The sequence below is a fragment of the Artemia sp. Qi Xiang Cuo genome, chromosome 4, assembly GCF_049724085.1.
Source record: "Artemia sp. Qi Xiang Cuo chromosome 4, ASM4972408v1, whole genome shotgun sequence".
NCBI lineage: Eukaryota > Metazoa > Arthropoda > Branchiopoda > Anostraca > Artemiidae > Artemia > Artemia sp. Qi Xiang Cuo.
In genome coordinates, this window is record NC_142797.1 from 54,388,364 (window position 1) to 54,404,950 (window position 16,587).

Genomic DNA, 16,587 nt, shown 5'->3' on the forward strand with positions numbered 1-16,587 from the left:
CAAAATAACGTAAAACAGCTTAGTGTTCTTTGAAAAAAAAAAAAATTGAGGGTATGAGTAAAAGGGGTACAAAGACAACAAAAAATATGTCGAAATTATTCAGATATACCTCAAATTATTGGAAAACTGAGTCATAGATTCGCCTTGGCATTCAATAAGATCCAAAGAATCTCATTAATAGGGATCACACACAAAAGCCAAATTATGCCGGTAGCGTATGAGAAATCGCAAAATACCAAAGACAATGAAAAAGTCCCAAAAGGGGACCCTGGGTCTATAACAATATTTCAATGGTTTCCCAGGGAATTCGATATTATTTTCTTCCGTCTCCACTTTAAATGAAAAAAATAATTATCTTTTTTGCATCCCTGCTTTCAATAAAAAAATGAGGTATTATCATTTAAAAATGATAGCCCCTTATCTCCCCCTATAGGCAATAATTTACAATTTTCTTATGAATCATATTTTTGGGGTAACTTGCGTTTCAATCCTTAATTCCCCAACCTTGTACATAGTTTAGTCTATAGCTAAATTTTGTCTCAATAGATAGATTTTTTGTTTTTTTTGGGGGGGGGGTAAAATTTTTCAGAAAAAAGATTGTATTTTCTTTAATCTAACAGGCGTTAAACAATTGAGTATTAAACATTAAGAAAATCTTATCTAAAAACAGCCAAAGAAAAAAAATTCTGCAAACTTACAATTCAGCTGTAGAAACAATCTGTCGGCTATCAATTTCAAAATCCAACTGAAGGCTGAAGCTTTATAGTAGTGAATGCGTTCTATAATTCTATTGAAAATAAAATTCTTGACTACGAATGATGTAAGAAATAGCAACTGGGAAGCTGTATTCGAAACGATTTAAACTCATTTCATAAGGATAATACTTTTTTTGTCAAGAGAGTAGTGAACAAGAAGTGAACAAGAGAGTAGTGAAGAATTATTGTATTCAAAGTAATATTTGGCAGGGGAAGTCACTCCTAGTTACCGAATCGCTAGGGGTGGCACCGTGTTTGCAGGATTTTCGGGGATTCGGGGAACCAAATTCATTTTCGGGGTGACGCATTGATTTTCGGGGATATACCCGAAAATTCGTGGATAAAAATCCCTGCTTGATTTGCAATCAGGAAAATCGAAATTCTAAACCACACGAGAAAGAAAAGCTCCGACTTTTGCGGTTGACACAATAAAGAATTACCGTAAAATTAATTTATAGTCACCCAAACGCCGCCACCTCGGCCGGTGGGGCCGCGCCGGAGGCGTAGTGACACTTTGACAGCGGTCGACCGGGCTTCTCGTCGGTGGCGTTCGGTCGATCCGCCGGCATGGCGCCGAGGTCTAGTTATCATGCATCTCCTTATTCATTCCTAATTTTCTTTTTTTTGCTAAGGCAAGCAGGTTACCTTAAGATCGAAGAAAGACGTTTAATAGCTCATTTGAAAGCTTTTGTCTCTCTCTACTTGACTTTTACATAGTCATCTTAATAGCTCCATCGTAAAGTGTCATATGAAGTCTTCTGGAGTGGAAAGGGTGGTAAGTATAAATAATGGTACCATTATAATATCCATGGTAGAAAATCTCTAACCAAAGGTTTATAATCCCCCCTCTTGTAGACATCCCATCCCAGTCCCCTTAGTAAGTAAAAAACAAACAATATGTCTTGAAAAAAAAATGTCTAATAAAAAAAAAAAATATGTAATTCTTTATTTCCAATTTTAAGAAAAATATTTAAATTTTCTTATGTGCAAATCTTAAAAGAAACCGATGCCAACATAACCCTCAGACTTCCTTGCTATGTGAAAAAATTGCAAGTATCTTGTGGGAAAGCTTTAGGAATGTAAGAAGTAAACCTATATTCAATTTGGTTGTATATTGACTTCTTTAGTTTCATCACCTAAATTTAAGTAGATTGTGACATTATACTTCTATAGAGGCCATACAAATCACTGTGCTTTTCTATAGAGGCTATAGGAACCACGTTCTATAAAGGCCATAGGAACCACTGAAGCGTATCATGTTGAATGAACTTTATCAAGGCCATCCCCTAGGGCACTCTTGAGGTTGAACGAACTATATCTAAGTAATTCTCTATTGGGGTTGAACGAACTTTATCAATGCTTATAATGAATTAGCTGGTGGCCATAGGAAAATAATACTATGGTGGCCATAGGAAATTAACACTAAAACGGCCATAGGAATCAGTGAAGAAGTATTACCTATATGCGAGGGGCTACTTACTCTCTTTGAAAAGGTGTAGAGCTTCCATAGAAGTATTACCTATATGCGAGAGGCTACTTAGTCTCTTTGAAAAGGTGTAGGGCATGATTTTTCATTGTTCATTCTAGTGGTGTTTTATTTGATGTTTTATTATATGGATATATGGATTTTTATTTTAATAGTTTTTTATTGAGATCTTTTTTTGTACTCCAATGATAATATGTTTTTTTTCCAACGATAGGTTTTTTTCAGATTCCAAGCGACTTGCCATGGATTTTATGAAATTTGTGTTTGATGTAGGAATTAAACGTGAGACCCATGATTTCCTAAGGTAAAGGAACGATACGTTACTCGACTGAGCCAAAAAGCCATTGAACGTATTATGATTTTAGAAATACATTCAATGTATTGTTTCCGGGACATTGACCAAGTGATGTTAAGCGTCACAATATCGTAACAAGGTATTTGCAAATTCGATTTATCAATTGGATTATTGGTAGGTGTTAACAGTGATCTGTTTCGGGGCATAATTTATGGCATCATCCTTTTTAACAGAAATATTTTTCAACTTTTTTTTACATGTCATAAAATGACATGAAATATACTTAAACAAAAAAAAATACTATCAATATTTTCAAAATACAAAATGAGAATGTTATAAATATGTTAGTCATGACTTTTACTATTAGAAAAATAGTGTTTGTAGTAGCACTTTCTTTCTGACTTAAAATTTGTTGGACTTAGTTTTTTTCATCTTTTTTTAAGTTCCAGTTCTGTTCTGAATTTTAAAAGAAGAAAAATAAGTTCAATTTCTCTTCTAGATATTTCCATGGAAGTGAAAAAATGCTAAGGTTTGATTATGAATTTTTTCCAGTGAAGAGGAAAAATATTTTCGCAAAGAAAAAACGTCTCAAAGACAAAAAAAATATATCAAATTAAAAAAGAAACCTTTTAAGTTAAAAAAATAACGTCTCCAAAAAAAAACATCACAAAGAATTTTTTTTAACTGAAGTTTTCTTCAAACTTTCTTTTCATGTCTTAAAATGATTCGCAAAAAAACATCTAAGCTAAAAACAGAATTTCACAAAAATCGTCACAAAAAACAACGTCACAAAGAAAGCAAAATAGTCTCCAAGAAAAAAAGTTACGTCTCGAAGGAAAAAAACGTCGCAAAGAAAAGAAAACGTCAAGTTTTCTCAATGATGTGAAGAACAAAGATAAATAAGTTCCACTTCTGTTCTGAATTTTTAAAGAAGAAAAAAGTTCAAGTTCTCTTCTGGATATTTCCATAGAAGTGAAAGAATACTAAGGTTTAATTCTGAATTTTTTCCAGAGAAGAGAAAAAATCTTAAACTTCAATTCTGATTATTCCGGAGAGGAAAAAAAAGTTACACATCAGTTTTGAGCTCCCTCAAAGAAGAAAAAGTTCCACTTAAGTTCTGAATTTTCTCAAAGAAGAGAGAAAAGTTCAAGTTTTCTTCTGTATTTTTCCTGAGAAGAAGAAAATGTTACAATCGAAATTCTGAATTTTGTCAAAGAAGAGAAAAAGATAAACTCCAGTTCTGCGATTCACAAACGAACATAAAAAAGTTCCATTTCTGTTCTGAATCTGAAAGAAGAGAAACAAAATTTATCTTCTCTTCTAGATTTTTCCATGGAAGGAAAAAATGCTAAGATATGATTCTGAATTTTTCGAGAGAATAGAAATAGTTCCAATTCAATTCTGAAATTTCTCAAAGAAGAAAAAGAATTCTCAATTCACTTCTGAATTTTCTCAGTGAAGAGAAAGAAGTCTCACTTCACTTCTGAATTTTTGATAGAAGATGAAAAAAGTTATACTTCGACTCTAATTTTTTTCTGAGAAGGGAAAAAAAGATATCTTTTCTTCTGACTAAAATTTTTAGGACGGAAAATTATTCGATTGTTTCGACAGTTTTTTTTCCATCTTTTTTAAAGTTCGACTTCTGTTCTGACTTGCCCATAAAGGACGCTGCTCAGATAAACAATTTGGATAATAAGTTTTGACTGATTGCGATTGCTAAAAGTGGGCCCTAAGTAATATCTGGATATTGCAAATTACGGGTCCTTGCGAGTAAGTCTCCTTTCATGACTTTTTAAGGATTTTCAGAATCGTGTGGCATTATTGTTGAAAAAATAAGAGATGGCTACATCACTAACAAAAGAGCTTTTTGACCCGCGAATGGATAAATTAACTGCTATGATTTCGATGCTGCAACGAGAAGATAAGGTGTTGAAGACAGAAAATAAGCTGTTAAAATCGGAACTGATTAAGGTGAAATCCGTCTGCTCTTCGAGTGGATTTACATACACGGAGAAACAATATTCTGCTTCACGGGATTGATACCCTAAATGAATATGAAAACCTTCGTGATACAGCAAAAAATTTCTTCGGAATAAAACTCGGGATTGCGGATCCTGATCAAATAGGTATCAGTGTCGCGTATAGGGTAAAAATTCACCGCGTCTGATGATGGTGTTGGTCCTAGTCTAAGGAGCGGTAGGAAAAAACAAGCTGAACCTATTTTCGTGCAGCTCAGCAATTATGATCGCTCATTGATTCTTAAAGAATGTGGTAAACTGAAGAAAACAGGCTACACCGTGTCAACTGACTTACCTGCTGAATTAGGATAGCGAAGAAAGGAATTATTGGCTCTTGGTTACAAGCTAAAAAAGGCAAAGGAAGCAGAGAAGGTCAGTGAGACTCGTGTAGTCCAGCGTAACGCGAAACTCTGGCTGGAGACAAAAAAGCTCACAGCAGTGGGTTAAATAAGATGATGACTGTTTCGATCCGCTAAAACTGTTTGCAAAAAATGACCAAAAGGAAGTTGTTTCCGACCAGTAGTTTTGTAATTTTCTTTCTCCGATATTTAATTTTTATGTATGTGATATCGTGAGAAGTTTTGTGAATTATTGTTGAAGCCGCACAGTAGTTCTGTTTTAAGTTGTATGGACAAGAAGGATGTAAAGCATAAATTTTGTTTTCTTCTTTTTTTGTTTCATCTTTATTCAGTTTTCTTTTCTCTTTTTTCATGTTCCGAAACTTCAAGGTATCTAGTTTGTTTTTGTTTCCTTTCAGTGTTCCATGAAGAAGTTCAATCGGGTATGTTCATTGTTTTTGGCTCCTCGCTCTTCCGGAATTTTCACGACGGACCGCCGATTGCAGTTGGTAAGTGATGACTCGTTCTTCAGCTTCATCCCCGAGAGGTATCAGAGATTTTGATATAGATAGATTAAAGAATTTAGAAGAATCTAATTTAAATCTCAAGCTTATTTTTGATCAAGAAATTGGTCAAGAAAATGATTTCCATTTGTTTGATGATGAAAACTTTCCTAGAATTAAATATGTAATTTCTAATTTAATTACTGGAAGGTCTTCCGATTTTATGCTTTTGGTATTTTATTTGAATTGCCAAGGATTTCTTTCCCCATTCGCTGATCCAGAGTTTACATGTCGGGAGCTTAAATAAGATTATATTTGTCCATATGAAACATTTACAACACAACAAACCGAAAGCCTTTTGGATATTCCAGGTTACACTAGCCATTTTCTCCACAGAAAACCGATGAAAAAGGGTGGTATAGCAATATATATCGGCGACACACACACACACACGGTTCAAACTAGGCAAGACCTTACACGAAATATTGAAGGAATTTTCGAGTCGTAGTTCCTTGAAGTATGACTGTCCCCAAATAAAAAAGTTATTGTGGGTGAAATTTATCGTTTTCCGTCAGGGTCAACGTCTCAGTTTATGGAACATATGGCTCAAGTTCTGGAGCTAGCAGATTGTCAAAACAAATGAGCTTATTCTCGTGGGAGATTTTAATATTAACCTCAGTATTCCGCTAACGGCCGAAGCTGCAGATTTACTAAATAATATGACAGCTTCAGGCCTATACCCTGCTGTTACGATTCCAACACGGGTTACTGAGAGTACACACTCACTTATCGACAACATATTCAGCTCCTTGCTCCCAGAGTCGGTTGCAGTCTTCCTCAGCAACACATCAGACCACTTTCCCATTAAAGCAAAACTCGTCCTTTCAGAACCAGCTAAGTCACGAATCAACCCCATGTCACCGATAATATGTTTAACAGAGGAAAAATTGAAGAATTTAAAACATGAACTAGAGCAATTAAACTGGGTTACCGTAATGGGGATTCAAGATGTAAACGAAGCATTTGAGTCATTTCACTCGACGTTCTTGGATGTATACAGTGGATGTTGCGTGAGAAACTCGAGAACTAATAAGCGACAAAAAGACCAGCCCATTTGCCCCTGGATGACGGATGGTCTTCTGGCCTGTGTGAATAAGAAAAACCACCTTTGGGGAGAATATAGACGCTTTCCGAGCTTAGCGCGGCTAGAGGAGAATGAGCAATACAGGAAAGTCCTTCGGACTGTGTTACGAAGAGCAAAGCGTGGCTACCTGTACCAAAAGCTGACGGAAAGCGGGAAGGATGGTCGAAAAGTCTGGCAGATTATCAAATCGGTATTACGGCCAACCATTAAATCTTCAACATTACCAGCCAAATTGGTCAGGAATGATGAAGAAATTACCGAACCTACACAGGTTGCCACATCACTGAGTACATTTTTCGCAAATATCGACCAGACTACAGCAAATTCCGTCAGGACACCAGCTACATCATACAAATAATACCTTGGCCCGAAGTGCATGAAATCAATGGCAGTGAATCCTATAACACTAGGTGAGCTCGAATTACTAGTAAAAAATTTGAAGGGCTCTTCTGCTTTAGGTTTCGACCTGGTCCACACAAAGGCACTGAAAGTAGTAGTGACGACTATTGCTGAGCCTCGAACTTACCTAGTAAATCTTTCATTAGATACAAGGGTCTTTCCTGAAATTTTAAAAAAGGCAAAAATAATACCTCTTCACAAGGGTGGATGTCATACAGACACAGAAAATTATAGACCAATCTCAATCTTATCAGTTTTCTCGAAAGTCTTTGAAACGCTAATAAAAAACATGCTTTACCAATCTTTAGAGGCCAAAGGCTTTTTTAACAGCTGCCAATTCGGGTTTAGGGCTGGCCATTCAACCGAAGACGCCCTTACTTCACTAAGTTTATTTGTAAACAGAATCCTAGATTCGGGTGCCTTAGCTGCAGCTGTGCTTCTAGATATTAAGAAAGCGTTTGATAGTATGCACCACGAAATACTACTAGGAAAGCTGGATCATATTGGAGTTCGTGGCCAAGTCCTAGATTGGTTTAAGTCTTACCTGGGAAGTAGTCGAATTTACACAGGAAATAACCTTACAAATGATGTCGTAGTTAACTGCGGGGTGTCACAGGGCTCTAAATTGGGACCGGTATGGTATCTTGTTCGCGTAAACGATCTTCAGCAAGTACCGACCCCAGCAAGTCATAGCCCTAATTGCTGCAATCTATGTCACCCATAAACGACCCCGAAGTCTATAGTAGAAGCCAAGGATGAACTAAAGATATTTGCGGATGATTCACTTTTGGCGAGCTCAGAAAGGAACATCACGTCTCTCAAAACGAAGCTACAAGACATTCTTGAAGAAACGTACCTGTGGATGGACGCAAACTGTCTAGTCATCAACATTGACAAACCGAGTGTTTTATTTTTTTTCACGTATAGATTCGCTGGCTCCTGATGTGATTGGTATTGAAACCTCTCGTGGACTTATCAGGAGACCAGAAAAAGGACACTTTCGATACCTAGGGGTTTTAATCGTTGAAAACCTCTCGTTCAGACAAACAACACATAGCAAGTGTCGAGACGAAGCCTTCAAGGAATCTTGGAATCTTGAGAAAACTCAGTCACCAATTCCCTAAAAAAAATACTGATCCTGATTTAAAATGCAGTTAACAAGCCTCACATTCAATATGGTTCTACAGTTTGGCAATATAATTTCAAGACACATTTACAAAGAGTAAACTCACTTCACAACAAAGCACTTCAAATTTTAGGCCCAGCACCGAACATATTATCAATGGCATCCCTTTACAGACTGTCTCGCACCGTTTTTGTTTTAAATAATTTTCAGGAACACTCCCATCACCATTTAAAGGCTTATTCACACTAGCATCACAAATCCATAGTTTAAATTCACGATCTTCATCAGACATTAATATACCCCCGACACTGACAGGTAGGTCGGAATTTTCTCCTAGAATTGCGTGTGCTAGAGAGTGGAATGCACTTCCACAAGAGCTGAAGTCATATAGGTCTCTCGAATCCTTTAAAAAGAATGTAAAAAAATATCTAAAAGATTAAAAATTTATTTACTAGATTTATTTTATTATTATTATATTTAGAATTTTTTGATATTATTATTATTTATTGTATTTTAGTTTGATACTTCAAGGGATGTGAGCGGAGGAGAAGTTGTGTTAAATTTATTGTTATTTGATGGCAGTTCGTTGTGGAAATTTGAGAGGACAGGAGGCCACGCTGTATTTAGAGTGTGCAATTATTACGGGCCCAAACGTGCATCAATGCACAAGGAATTGAGTTTAAGTGTTTTTTAATAATTGTTTTGAATTAAAACCCATATTGAACTTGAATGAATTCTACGAGTTTTATGACTCCACCCCACAATGAATTCAGATGGTTTTACGAGCCCTCCCTCTAGCCATAGGGAACGAAGCCAGCTAAGAAACTATTGGAGTCAACGAGCTATTGCAAAATTGATTTCTCTTGCCTTGAATATTACTTGCGCAATAATTTAAACCTAAAGCACTTGAGTTCTGTGGGGGCCAATGAACTACTAGTACTTTTGCTATTTCGAAACAAGTCCTTTTGCCTTGAGCGATTTGGATTTTTTCCTATGCGGCTGTCCCACTGGTACTCTATGGCTGGTTGACAATAATACTTGGTTCCTTGTATGTTTTCTATCATTTTACATTTGCACTGGATGGATAAATACATAAGTCTTATTTTTAAAAAGTAAAGATGAATTTTTTCGAGAAAGTATGTCTACATGATAGAGCTTTTGTAGCATTGAATGCTGACAAGGACAACTATTTGAATTGCGAAACAAGCACCAATGGTGACATCATTGGATACGTATGTGAGCTTTGTTGTGGCAGTGACAGATTGAATTCCTTTGGAGTATCGAACAAATTCAAGATTTCTGATGGTGGATATGCCAGAGTCAAAGTTCCAGCAATGATAGTGCTCAAAGATAAAGCAAGCCTAAAACTAGTAGTTGATGACGAGGGTCAACTTCTTGCTTATGCTTCTAGTACAACGTCACCTCTTGAAAAATCATATCATTATCGTTCTGGTATTACCATTCAACAGAACGTAAAAGCAAGACGAGCGTACTCCAGCATAGATGTCATAAATCATATTATGTCTATGTGTCTGAACTGTAACCTATGTACACATAATGTGGTAATAGACAGTGTAATGGAGAGAAAAATTAAAAACGCATGGAGCGATAACATCACTAAGGAAATTAAAGACAATTCAATGAAAAGCAAAGCACCACTGAACGTTAATAGTATCACTAATAGTTTATAACAGATATCATCATTGAACAGAATAATAGCAATGATGAAAAAGTGAAAATGAAATACTTCAAGAAAGTATGTGCACATAACAGAGTTATCGTAGCATTGAATGCTGACAAGGAAAAATATTTGAACTATGAAAAAAGCACTAATGGTGACACCATTGGAAAAGTATATGTGTATTGTCATGACCGTGAGAGATTTAAATTCTTTGGAGTACCAAAAAATTTCATCATTAGTGATGGTGGATATAATAGAATAAAATTCCCAGAGATGATAGTGCTCAAAGATACTTCATGCCTAAAAGTAATAGTTGACAGCGAGGGTCAACTTCTTGCTCGTTGCGAAGGTAACACGTTACCTCTTGATAAATCTTATAGCCATCTTTCGGGTATTAGTAATCAACGGAAGGTAAAAAGAAGACAGGCATATTGCTGCACCAATATCATAAAACATATCATGTCTCAGTGTCAGAATTGTTACTTGTATAAAAATAATGTGGTAATAGACAGTGAATCACCGCTAAAATAAAAAGGGCACTGGTAGATAATATTAACATGGAAATTAATGACAATTCTAAGAAAAGAAAAGCATTGGTGAATATTGATGGTATTGTCGACAGTTTACCACCGGATACTGTCAATGAAGACAAAAATACCAGTGAGGAGAAGTATAATGTGATTGTTGCTTAAACCAGTTTGAAAGTTGTATATGACACATAAAGGGAATATGTGCCCAGTCACGAGGAAATATTATGAAGAATACACATGCAAAATAAAAATGGCTTTGAAAGATCACATTAACAAGGACTATAAAGATGAAATAATGAAAAGCAAAGCATCAGCAAACGTTACTGCTATCATGACGCGCTTACCAGCGAAGGAAGTTCACGAAATAAAATATATCGACAGCGAAATGTATGCCGAGGTTGTTAACAGTTTTGCATACCCCTGAAATGGAAATATATGACATCTGGAGAAAAAAACATGAAGTATTTTATCAGTGGATTTGAGGTTTTCATTTTTTATGATGATATTCATAATACAATTATTTCAATAAAAATATTTTATTGCATTACTTCGTCGTTGTTTCCATTATTTTTTGGGTACGATATCAGCTAAAGAGGCAACTCAGAATAGTAGGGTAGCTTTTTTATCCTCTTTGGTGATTCTCAGAACTGGAATATATCTTTGAAAAAAAAATCCAGAACCGAAGTGTAAGTTTTTTCTCTTCTATGGAAAAATTCAGAAGAGAAATTGCTCTCTCTTCTATGGAAAAATTCAGAACAGAGCTGCGACCTATGCAAAAGTAATGTCGTAATAGAAAATAAATCTTAATTCAACCTTAGACACATGGATCCCCAGAGACGAAAAAACATATTAATTTCATGAGTATAAAAATTAATAAATAAGCACTTGCTCTTAATTGAACCTAAGGCACCCGGATCCAGGATATGAAAAACATTTTAATTTCATGTCCATGATACCAACACTTCCAAATATAAAGAGAAGTTTTGAAAACTGGTGTCGATGACACACGAGGATAGTGAGAGAGACATGCAAAAAGTGAGGTTCATTTAAGATCACTTAGCTTGCGCGCATTAGCACAGGTAACACGTCACCTATTGATAAATCATATCGCCATCTTTTGGCTATAAGCAATCAACGGAAGGTAAAACGAAGACAGGCATATTGCTGCACCGATGTCATAAAACATATCATGTCTCAGTGTCAGAGTTGTTACCTGTGTAAACAATACTGTGATAATAGACACTGATATCACCGCTAAAATAAAAGGAAACTGGTGGATATTATTAATATGGAAATTAATGACAATTCTAAGGAAAGAAAAGCATTGATGAATATTGATGATGTCATCGACAGTTTACCATCAGATACTGTCAATGAAAACAAAAATACCAATGATGAGATGCATGATATGAATATAGCTGAAACCAGGTAAAAAGTCATATATGAAACTGAAATGGAATACTTACCCTGTCACGAGAAAACATTATGAAGAAAATGCAAGTAAAATAAAAATGGCTTTGAAAGACAATATCACCAAGGAATATAAAGATGAATTAATGAAAAACAAAGCATCAGCAAACATTGCTGCTACCATAAAGAATTTACCAACGGATGAAGTCCATGAAATTGGTTTTATCGACAGTGAAATATATGACGAGGTTTTTAAAAGATTTGTGGACCCCTGTAAGAGAAGTACTTTACATCTGGAGAAAAAACATGATGTGTATTATGAGTAAATTTATGGTTATCAATTCTGATTATAAGATTCATCAAACAAATAGCTCAGTAGGCATAATATGCTACATTGCATCGTCTTCGACTTAATTATTTTTATGGGTGAGATATCAACTCCAGAGAAAAGTCGGGACTGAAGGGTAACTTTTTTATTTTCTTTGATGATTCTCAGAACTGGAATATATCTTTGAAAAAAAAAATCAGAATCGAAGTGTAACTTTTTTCTCTTCTATGGAAAAATTCAGAAGAGAACTTTCTCTCTTATACGTAAAAATTCAGAACAGAGCTGCGACCTATGCAAAAATATTGTCGTAATAGAAAATAAATCTTAATTCAACCTTAGACCAAGAGACGAAAAAACATATTTATTTCATGAGTATAAAAAATTAATAAAAATGCCCTTCTGCTCTTAATTGAACCTAAGGCATACGGATCCAAGAAATGAAAAACATTTTAATTTCATTTCCATGATACCAACACTTCAAATTATAAAGAGAAGTCTTGAAAACTGGTGTCGATGACCAGTCATAGAGTACTGTGGAGTTAGCCACTTAAAACAAGAACTTTTTTCTCTTCTATGGAAAAATTCAGAAGAGAACTTTTTCTCTTCTACGGAAAAATTCAGAACAGAGCCGCGACCTATGTAAAAATAATATAGTAATAGAAAATAAATCTTAATTCAACCTTAGACTCATGGATTTAAGAGAAGAAAAAATATATTAATTTCATGAGTATAAAAAATTAATAAAAAAGCCCTTTTGCTCTTAACTGAACCTAAGGCACACGGATCCAAGAGATGAAAAACATTTTAATTTCATGTCCATGATACCAACACTTCCAAATATAAAGAGAAGTCTTAAAAACTAGTGTCGATGACTAGTCATAGAGTACTATGGAGTCCGCCACATAAAAAAATTTCAGTGAGTTTTTTACATTTAAAAAGCAAAGATGGCGACACCTTTTCACTACTAAAACTGCTGCCATCTTTTCACCTCAAGTTAAAGATGGCAGAACACCCGCTCAGACACACGGGCATAGTGAGAAAGACATGCAAAAACTTGGTTCATTTAAGATAACGGTATGATTGAACATAAGACACATGGATCCAAAGATGGAAAAACTTTTTTTTATAGATGGCGACACCTTTTCAGTACCTCAACTGCTGCCATCTTTACACCTATATCTGTAGATGCCAGCACAGAATTGAAACATCAAAACCATAGGGTTCTCTGGCATGCTGAATGTGAAAATGTAATTTTCATGGAGATTCTTTGACCTTTTAGGGTTAACTTACGCTAGGTTACGTGCTCACATGAATAATAGACATGAATTATCCACTATCATCTCTTGGAATTTTATTCTAATATATCCACCATCACTAATGATGAAATTTTTTGGTACTCCAAAAAAATTCAATCTCTCTCTTTCATGACAATGCACACATACATTTCCGATGTTGTCACCATTAGTGCTTTTTTCATAGTTCAACTATTTGTCCTGGTTAGCATTCGATCCTACGATAACTCTATTTTCTGCGCATACTTTCTTGAATATTTAATCTTTACTTTTTCATAGCTAGTAATATTCTATTTAATGACGGTGTATGATGGTAAAATACCACTTGAACTGCTATCGTTCATTGGGACTTTGCTCCGCATTGAATTGTCTTTAGTGTCCTTCGCGGTGTTATCTGCCCATGACCTTTTAATTTTGCTCTCGATTACAGCGTCTATTACCACGTTATTTTTACATAGGATATAGTTCAGACACATAGACATGATATGATTTATGACATTGATGCTGGAGCGCGATCGTCTTGCTTTTACGTTCTGTTGATTGGTAATACCAGAACGATGATAATATGATTTTTCAAGAGGTAACGTTGTTCTAGATACATAAGCAAGAATTTAGCCCTCGTCATAAACCACTAGTTTTAGGCTTGCATTATCTTTGAGCACTATCATATCTGGAAATTTGACTCTGGCATATCCACCATCAGAAATTTTGAATTTTTTTGATACTCCAAAAGAATTCAATCTCTCACTGCCACAACAACGCTCGCATACGTTTCCAATGATGTCACCATTAGTGCTTGTTTTGCAATTCAAATATTTGTCCTCGTCAGCATTCAATGCTACGACAACTCTATCATGTAGACATACTTTCTCGAAAAAAATCATCTTTACTTTTTAAAAATAAGTAAATCTTTTTCTCTTCTCAAGAAAAATTCAGAGCAGAACTTGAACTTTTCTTCTCTTCTTTGAGAAAATTCAGATCTTAAGTGAAACATTTTTTCTTTAATAATCAGAATTGAAGTTTAAGATTTTTTCTCTTCTCTGGAAAAATTCAGAATTAAACCTTAGTATTCTTTCACTTCCATGGAAATATTGAGAAGAGAACTTGAACTTTTTTTTCTTCTTTTAAAATTCAGAACAGAAGTGGATCTTTTTATCTTTTGTTTTTCACGTCATTGAGAAAACTCGAAGTTTTATTTTCTTTGCGACGTTTTTTCCTTCGAGACGTTGCTTTTTTAATTGGAGACGTTTTTGTTTTCTTTGTTTCGTTGTTTTTTTTGAGAAATTTTGTTTTTAGCTTAGATGGGTTTTTTTTCCGAATAATTTTAAGACTTGAAAAAAAAGTTTGAAGAAAACTTCAGTTAGAAAAAATCTTAGTGACGTTTTTTTGGAGACGTTATATTTTAACTTAAAAGGTTTCTTTTTTACATTGATATTTTTCTTTGTCTTCGAGGCATTTTTTTCTTTGCGAAAAGATTTTTTCTCTTCACTGGAAAAAATCAGAATAAAACCTTAGCATTTTTTCACTTCCATGGAAATATCCAGAAGAGAAATTGACATTTTTTCTTCTTTTAAAATTCAGAACAGAAGTAGAACTATGTAAAAAAAATGAAGTTGAATAATTTTCCAAGTCCAAAAAATTCCAAGTCAGAAGAAAAAGTGCTACTACAAACACTATTAATTTAATAGTAAAAGTCATTACTAACAACTTTATATCATTCTCAATTTGTATTTTGAAAATATTGATAGTGATTTTTTTTTCGTTTAAGTATATTTCATGTCATTTTAAGACATGTACAAAAAAGTTGAAAATTTTTTCTGTTAAAGAAAAAAAAAAAAAAAATGGGGGGTCGGGCCCTGGAGGGTGGGGGGTGGTTTGGGGGGGGGACTTGAGGTCCTGGAATGGGGACATGGAGCCCAACCACCAGAAGAAATTGTCTATCCAGTATGCATCTCAAATCATCGTGGTATGCATACTCTCAGGATGATACTATAAATAATGCCCCGAAACAGGTCACTGTTAACACCTACCAAAAATCCAATTGATCAATCAAATGTGCAAATAACTTGTTACGATATTGTGACGCTTAACATCAGTTGGCCAATATCCCAGAAACAATACACTGAATGTATTTCTAAAAATAAAATATGTTCAATGGCTTGTTGGCTCAGTCGAGTAACGTGTCGTTTTTTTACCTTAGGAAATCACGGGTCTCACGTTCGGTTTCTTCATTAAACACAAATTTCATAAAATCAATTGGGAAGTTGCTTAGAATGTAAAAAAAACCTATCGTTGGAAAAGAAAACATATCATCATTAGAGTACAAAAAAAGATCTCAATAAAAAACTATTAAAATAAAAATCCATATATCCATACAATAAAACATCAAATAAAACACCACTACAATGAACAATGAAGAATCATGCCCTACACCTTTTAAAAGAGAGTAAGTAGCTCTTCGCATATAGTTAATACTTCTATGGAAGCTCTAAACCTTTTCAAAGAGAGTGAGTAGCCCCTCGCATATAGGTAATACTTCGTCACTGATGGCTCTGGCCGTTGTAGTATTAATTTCCTGTGGTCACCATAGTATTAATTTCCTATGGCCACCAGCTAATTCATTGTAAGCATTGATAAAGTTCGTTCAAGCTCAATAGAGAATAACCTAGATAAAGTTCGTTCAACTTCAAGAGTGCCCTAGGGGATGGCCTTGATGAAGTTCATTCAACTTGATACGCTTCACTGGTTCCTATGGCCTCTATACAACGTCGTTCCTATGGTCTCTATAGTATAGCACAGTGATTCCTATGGCCTCTATAGAAGTATAACGTCACAATCTACTAATTTAACAGAGACTTTTTTATAGAAGTGATTCTTATGGAAGTAAAGAGCGAATTCCAAGCTTAAAAGGGAGTTTTTAAGTGGAATTTAATTTTTTGTTTTTCAGAATAAAACTGTTGAAAAATGCAATGGAAAGGCGATTTTTGTAGAAAGTGAGCTTTTAAAATGAATTTGTGTTTTTCACCTTTTTTACATCAAAACACCATTTAGATAAGTTTTGTGAAACTACTGGAATTTTATTTTACGTCTTCTTAATGACACTTTTGCGTATAGCTTAGAGGGATTGTATCGGTAAAAAGCCCCTTCCCGCTACCAATTAGGAATATGAAACGAACATAATGAAAATGGTACTTAAATTCACTCTAACTGTGAGTTTGAAGTCTATTGTATAGACTTGTATAGACTACGAGAATAACACTGCTGCGGTTAAGGTAGGAAATG